Genomic DNA, 9,063 nt, shown 5'->3' with positions numbered 1-9,063 from the left:
GTCAATCAGTATTTAACAGGGAGATTGTGGACGTGTCTCACTTTCCTGTCAATCAAATGCTACCAGTGAGAGAGTAGGCGTGTGACTTTTTCCTGTCAATCAACTGTTACCAGTGAGTGAGTGGGCGTGTCTCACTTTCCTATCAGTCAACATTAACCAGGGAGACAGTGAGCGTGTCTCGCTTTCCTGTCAATCAACAGTTACCAGGGAGACAGCGGGCGTGTCACTCGCTGTCAAGGAGAGGAGCAGTGGTGACGTTACGTGAGTGAGAACCAGAGAAAGAGAGACGTGCGTACGTTACGTGAGCGGCACCACAGAGAGTCGACCCGAGAGAGACGCACACACAGCGGGGAAGCTGTGCCGTTCAATATGGCGGAGCAGTGAAGCGCAGACAGTCAAACACATAAACACACACACACGCACACTGAGGCGGGTAGACGTGCGGACGACATCGCGTATGTAGGCTGCCTGTCTCCTTACGTCACGTACGTGGTGTCGTTAGCGGTGCCGTTGTATAATATTTATAATAATCACAATAATAATAATGGGCATTTTATACAGCGCCTCATCACGTCTTCGAGACGTCTCAGTGCTGGACACATTGTAAGGCGAAGTCAGTGAATTTACCCCTGTAACTTGGAAGCGATCGAATTATTAAGACTTTTACAAACAATTGCCGGTTCTATTACCCTCGGAAAACTGATGCCAATAAACTACCATGTGGGTTCCTACTGACAGAAGGAAAACAAGGGCTGGGGGAAAAGCTGGGAAACAGGAAGGCCACAGAGGGCAGCAGATTGACAGCCGGGCTGACCAACCGGAAGCTCTGGAGTGTTGAAAGAGCCAATAGGCAGGGAGTTGGCGGGGAGAGAGTGGCGGTTGGAGAAAGAGCGCGTGGCAGGAAGTAGCTGAGGTGATTGGTGGAGACGGAACGATCAGAGAACGCAGTCTGATTGCCAAATGAACTGACGAGTCATAAGCTCTGGTTGTGGAGGCGGGGCTGACTGAATGGGCCAATAGAAAGCGTGTGGGTGGGGAAAGTTTGACGGTTGGAGAGAGCGAGGGGCAGGAAGGAGAGGATTGACGTCGACCTGGACCCATCAAAGCGCGAGTATTGATTAATGTACAGACAGACCAATGGGAAGATCTGACAGTCGGGGCGGGTGTTGGAATGGTCCAATGGGGAGCGAATGGGCGGTGACATAGTCACGGTTGACCAGGAAGCGGATGGCGTGGAGGATTAGTGTTGATTGACTTAGACATGGACCTATCAGAGCGCGGTATCCGCTGGACAATTAGGCAGACCTATGGGAAGCTCTGGCTGTCGGGGCGGGTGTTGGGAATGAACCAATGGGGAGCGAGTGGGCGGGGACAGGTTAAGGTTTGAAGGAGGAAAAGCTCAAATATGGCCGACGACCGCCCGGAGAGATAGTGGCCCCGAGCTGCAAGACAACTGGGGCTGATAGGGATCAGGTCAGTGGGAATGAATCAGAAAGAGAGAGAGTGTGTGAATGTGGACGTTAAAATATGTGTGAATTTGTGTGTGTGAGTGTGAGAGTTTGGAAATGTCTGTGAGAGTCTGTCAGAGAGGATGAGTGTGTGAGTTTGTTTGTGAGTGTGAGAGTGTAAGAGTGTGTGAGTGTGCGTGTGATTAATAAACCACATTGCAGCACACTAGTACCCCGCATACTCCATTAATAACCCACACAACCAACTAATACGCTAAACCCCATTGATAAGCCACAGTTCATGAGTACTCACATACCGCATTAATACCCATCACACCGCATTAATATCCCCGCCTCTGTAATGCCGCACACACCTTTAACACATAACACGGCATCAATACCCCTCACGACATTAATACCGCACATCCCATTAATACCTCATACACCTCATTGGTACACTGCACACCCAAATAATACATCAGCAAATCCAAGTTAAAACTTTAGCACACACATTTCATTAATACCACACAAGCAATTGATACAACTTACCCCATTAATACAACACCCCATTAATACATCATGCTCACCATTAATATCCCATACTCCCCATTAATATCCCAAATATCCCATCAATACTACACACATTATAATCAAAATGCACATTAATATCATGCATCCCATTAATACCCCATGGCTCATTAACAAGCCACAAACCAGTAATACCAACAACAAGACCCACTTTGCATTGATATAGCGCTTTTCACGTTGGCAGGACGTCCCAAGGCACTGGAAACATCCCATCAACAACCACACCCCATTCTTTTCCCAAAATATCATTACTCGCAAACCCCATTAATAACCGACATCCCATTAGTACCCTCACACGCAATTAATTTGCACACCACCATAATAATAACCCAGAGCCCATTAACACCCGACACACCCATTCATACCCAAAACACTGCAATAATACTGCACACTCTATTAATACCACAAACCCCATTTATACCTCACAGTTATTAACACCACACACTCCTCTAAAGCCACAAAATACTAGTAGCTCACAACCCATTAATGCCCCATTAATACTCCATTACCACATTAATACCACACGCAGCCCACTAGAACCCCACACACCCCTTTAATACCAACATCCCATTAATACAAGCACTTCACATTAGTACCCAATTCCCATTAATAGCACACACCTCACTGTTACCCCACACACCATTAATACTGCTACACACCATTAACACCCCACACACCATCAACACCTAATGCACTCCATTAATAACCCACACGTCCATTTATACCGAACACTCCATTAATGCCCCACACACTGCAATAATATCTTGTGCACCACTGATACTACACAATTCTTTCATATCAAACAGATAAATACTCCATAATATATTGATTCCTCACAAACCATTATTACCACAGACCCCATTAGTAACCTACGCCCCATTAATAAATCACACAACCCTGAATTACACCACAACCCATTAACACATCATGTTCTTCACTGGTATCCCGCAACACATAAACAATATGCCACACAACGAATTAGTGCCACAGAAACCCCATTATTATCGCACACGTCTTTAATACTCCCACTCTCCATTAATAACACACATACCCTTATTTCCACAAAGAACATTAATTCCCCACACACTATTGATACTGCACACAACGCTAATACCCCAGATATCCCATCAGTACCACACAGACCACAATAAAACCCCACATAACCCATACAAATCCCAAAGACCCCATTAATAGCACACACCATATTATTAGCACATACAATATTACGACCACACACCAATGAATAAAATACACCCCATTGACATGGCACACCCCAAAACATCGTCACACGCCCCATTAGTACCACACACACACCATTAATACCAAATGCACCACATTAATACTCCACGAACCATTAATACCCCACATTCCGTAAATAACCCCACACCTTTATTACAGCACACTCGATTGATATCCAACAGCCCATTAATACACTACAACCCGTTGGTAAACTACACCCAAGTAGCACGTCACACCCCTCAATACCACACACTCCTTTAGTTACCCAAACCCCATTAATACCCACAGCAAACTGTCCCACATAAATTCCATTAATGCCCCACAGGCCCAATTCATACCACAAATACGATTGGATTTTGGATTTTGATTTGGCGTGGCTAGAAGTTGGGGTGCAGAAGCATATGTGCTGTGTTTGGCAGGTGCTGTAGTTCTAAATAATAAATAAATTCTGAATAAATAAATTTGAAAACTGGATTTATAAGGTAGGAGCATAGTAAAGATGTTTGTACTTCACTTCATTTCCTAGCCAGGAAGTAAAGTCAAGACAGGCACCGTTACCATGTGCCTCCTTACAACACGGTTCCTTGATGTCTCTTCGTATCTACGGATGTGGACCACATGCGTCAGGGTGAAACGTTGAGCAAGTTTATTTACTCCACACGCCTCATAATAATCCCTCCAAAACAAAGCAACAATAAATTGTTCATTTTCAGTACACGACTGCTTGTGGGACACTGCTGCGCACAATTGGCTGCCGCTTATTGCCCACAAATATATGGTCAATTCTCTTTACAGCATATTCTGTGAAGCGCTTTGGGACGTCTAGAAGACGTGAAAAGCGTTATATCAAATTCAAGGGTTATTATTATTATTTTTACATAGACCGTTAATACCACACGCACAATTAATACCACATAACCCATTAATTCCATTCACTTTGTCAATACCACACACCATATTCATACCCCACACTCCATTAGTACCCCACCGTCCATTAAATCCCTATAGCCCATTAATAATCCAAACTACATTGATACCCCATACACCCCATTAATATCCCCACACAACATTAGTAACCCAAACAACCCATTAATTACTCTACCCGCCTGATAATAATCACTCAAGAAAGAAAAAAACGTACAATAAATTGGTCCCTTCAATCCACGACTCTCTATGGGATACCGCTGTTCGCAATTGGCTGCCTATTTTCGGAACAAATATACAGTCAACTCAATTTAAAGTTTATTCTGAGAAGCGCTTTGAGAAGTCCAGTAGACGTAAAAAGCGCTATTTCAAAGGCAAGGATTAGTTTTACTATTAATAAAAATATCCTAAATACCCCATTAAGAACACACACCCCCATTAATAGCACATTAATACCACACACCCCGTTGATGCCCCACAAACTCCACTTATACCATACACACCTCAGTAATACACTACATCCCGTCAATAAGCCACACACCATTAATACCCACATCCCGTTTATACTGCAAACGCGATTAATACCCCATACAACCCACTAATACCATACACAACCCATTAATAGCCCACAAGACATTAATATCCTAAACACCCCATTAATACCACAAAGCACTAATACCCTACAGCACTTTATTAACACGCACTACATTAATTCCGTATATCCCATTAGTGCTCCATGCATAATTAATAACCCACATCCCATTAATACTCCACAACGAATTAATACCAAACAAAACGGATTGCTACACCATACACACCGTGAATACCCCACACACCCCAGCAATAACCCACACATCCCATTAATGCCACACGCAGCGTTAACACCGTACAGCAGATAAATAATCCATACATTACTGATATCACACAGCACATTAATACCCATACACCCCAAAAGTACACACAGATCCAACCCGCATACTCCAATAAAATCCCAAACACCACATTAACACCACACATCCCATTATTACCACACACAAAAATTACAACCAAACAGCCAATTGACAACACACACCCCATCGATAGCACACATCCCATTCATACAACACACCGCATTAACACTATATAGCAGATAAGTACCCCATAATATTAATACCATACACCACATTGAAAAACATACACTCCATTATTACACACAGATCCCATTAATAACCCACAAAAATTATTGAAATCCGAAGCATCGTATTAATACCACACACCCCATTATTAGTACATGCAAAAATTGCTAACATTCACCCCATTGATACCGCAGACTCTGTTAACATTACGCGTCCCATTAGGACCACAAAGCCCATTATTAAAACTCCACTCAATTCCATACGCCACTAATACGCCAATTCTCATGAATAGACCACGAAACATTGACACACCACGCCCCATTAATACCCCACAACCCGTTAATACCACACACCCCTTCATCACCTAACCCTATACACATTAGTACCCCAATCTCCATTGATTTCCCACACAATATTAATGTCCCACATTTCGTTAATAACCAACAGCCCATTATTAAAATTGTATTAAAATAAATACCCATTAACACGCCACTTCCCATTAATATCGCACACCCAATTAATACTCCATAAACCATTAAAACCCCATGAAGTTCTATTAGTTCCCCACAAACCCCAATAATGGCCCACACACCAGGTTAATACCTCAAACAACCCACTAGCACCATACAGCCCATTAATACCACATCCAAGAATATAACACACCCTCCATTAATGGTATACACCCCATTAATACCATCCAACTTATTAATGCTAAACATCCCATTAATTCCACTCTCCAATAATATCCCATTGATACCTCACTTCCCATTGATACCTACACCGCACTGCAAAACCATACCCTATTAAAACGCAAATCAGCCCACTAATGCTGCATAAACCTCAATAATATTCCACAAACTCCAGAACACACCGATAATAAACAACACACCTCATTAATAATCCATATTATATTGATACCACACACAACCCATTAATACACAACAAAGCTCATTAATACACCACAACATTTATTACCACACAGTCCATTAACAAAGCGCACCAAACCATTAATATCCCTCTACTATTACCAAACAACTCATTAATCGCCCATGTACCATTAACATCCCATTATGTCCCATTAGTATCCCACGCAGCCCATTATTACTCGGCACGCTCCACTAATATCTTACACAAACAACTAATACGTCAAATTCCATTGCCTACCCATATCACATAAACATCCAGACCACATTAATACCCAGCACAACCCATAAATAGCCCATACGATTTCAATAAAAAGCATACATTTAGTACACCACATGCCATTAATTCATCTCACCCTATCAATAGCCCATAAAGAAATAACACCCATACACCAGTGAAACCCCATACGCCCCACTAGTACAACACAAACTCCGTTAAAACCCCATTACTACGACACATTCATTAACACCACACACCGCATTAAAACAACAAACCCCGTTAAAATCCTAACCACCATTAATACCAAATACACAATCAATACCACACAAACCATTAATACAAAAATGCACAATAACACCATACATCCCATTAATAAACCACAACCAATTAATACCCCACTACCCACTAATACCCCACAAATCATTATTGCAACACACTCGTTCAATACATCTTTTTAACACTGAACAATTACCCCGTTAATACCCCGAAACACATTGGTACCCCATACCACATTAATACACGAAAACCCTTTTTAAAACACAATCCATCAATATTCCACACACCCAATTCATTCCCACAACACATTAATATCACAGATCCCATTGGTACCAACCACAAACGTTAAAAAAACAATAGACTCCATTAATACGCCACAATTTAAAACCACACAGTCCATTACTAAACCCCATCCTATTAATTATCTCCACCCCATTAAAAGTCCTTAAAACATTCAAACCCCACACCGGTGTATTGTCCAATACACCTAATTAATAGGCCGCACACCGCATTAGCAACCCAGATGCTCAATTAACACTACAGGGACGTCCTCCTGACGTGAAAGGAGCTCTATAAATGGAATCTTGTTGTTGTTGTATTATTGCCACAACTCCATTAATATCCCACACACCACTTATACGACGCTCAGGAATAATAATCCAGAAACGCCATTAATACCGCAAAACCCCATTAATATGCCAGTCACCTCATTAATACCCCCACACCCCACTGAGATCCCAAACACCCCATTGATACCACGTACCACATTGTTACCACGGACTACTTTAATATCACACACTCAATCAATGCTTCACCATCCGTTAATAAGCTACACCTCATTAATACACCGCACCCCATTAATAACCCACACAACAAACACCTCATACACAACATTAGTACCCAAATGCACCCCATCAAAACCACACACAAACCAAAATACTTCCCCACACTACCCATTATTACCGCAAACCCGATTTATAAGACACATTTCTTTAATACCACAGAGCCCATTAAAAACACACGCCCAATTAATACGACACACTCCATTGACACCAACCACGCCATTAGTACTCGCACCCCATGAATAACCCACACCACATAAGTAATCTGCACCTGATGTTTACCACATTAATTCCCCGCAATTCGATTCGTAACAATCAAACAATTAATAACCCACACGCCATTAATATACCAGAGCCTATTGATACCCACATAGGCCACTCCCCGAAAAGTACCACACATACCGCATTAGTACCCCAAAATCCCCGTTGATACCAGACAAACCATTGATACTACATGCTGAATTAATTCAACAAGCTACATTATTACCATACACCCCACTCATACCACAAACAACGTTAACACGCGACACACCATTAACCCCAGAATAATATCCCACACACCCTTTTAAACCTCACACATACAATTAGAATCCTAAAAATCCATTAATACGACACACTCCATTAATACTTCACTCACATTGATACCAGACACTGCATCAATAAGTCACACATGACGTTTATACCCGACCAACTCAAGTAGCATCACACAAACCCACTGAATATCCCACATACCCTATTAGCGACCCAAAAGCAGAGGGGCAACAGGCAGAGCAGATCGTCCGGCAACTGATGCTATAGAATCTATCCGTCGTGGTACCGTCGATACCAGAGTTGAGGAGAGACAAATGGAAGAGTCGTGTGAGATGATAACTGCCCAGACGAGGAGTCGCTACTGAGCGAGAGAGAGTAGAAGGAAGAGAGAGAGAAGCACTATCAGCCCATCACCACTAACCGGGTAATATATTTCCATTGGATACCCTTGGATCATTCAACAACAACAACAACGTGGATATATATAGCGCCCTCCTCGCCGCACGGCGTCTCAGAGCGCTTTCACATCTGATTTAGCGTATCATCCATTGTGATATTGCATTTTAATTGAGCATCGAATGACAATGCATTTCCTGATATCTATTAATGAAACCATATCCGAACAATATAAATCAAGTGAATTTGATGTACACGCTTCATTAAATAAAAGCGTATACTGTCATGATTATTGTGTTGTGGTATTCTTAATACTCGTGTGAGTTGTATGTTACCAAAGAATCATCTATGTAATACTAAAACGATTGTATAGAACGTAACTACCTATGGCTTTTTTATCGACTAAAACCAATCGCTTTTTTTTACTGAACAATGCTTAGTGATAATACTGTCATTTTAAACTAAGAAGTAGTAAACTATGACGAGCATCCCTGAGTCCCAATATTTGCCACAGGATTCATTGTATCCCGAGTCATTGTGACATGTTAATCAAACCGGGAG

At 42.1% G+C, this 9,063-nt stretch overlaps 1 long non-coding RNA gene across 1 annotated transcript; it reads left to right on the top strand.

Moving 5' to 3' along the window:
• Positions 1-1,361: 1,361 nt before the first annotated feature.
• Positions 1,362-8,788, top strand: LOC121852301. Its single transcript, XR_006086075.1, has 2 exons — positions 1,362-1,473; positions 8,224-8,788. It is a non-coding gene; the product is annotated as an uncharacterized LOC121852301 (long non-coding RNA).
• The last annotated feature ends 275 nt before the right edge of the window (positions 8,789-9,063 follow it).

This window comes from Callorhinchus milii, unplaced genomic scaffold (assembly GCF_018977255.1).
Source record: "Callorhinchus milii isolate IMCB2004 unplaced genomic scaffold, IMCB_Cmil_1.0 Scaffold713, whole genome shotgun sequence".
Taxonomy (NCBI): Eukaryota; Metazoa; Chordata; class Chondrichthyes; order Chimaeriformes; family Callorhinchidae; genus Callorhinchus; species Callorhinchus milii.
Note: the sequence above shows the minus strand (reverse complement) of the source record. Positions and strands in the feature narration are given on the sequence as shown.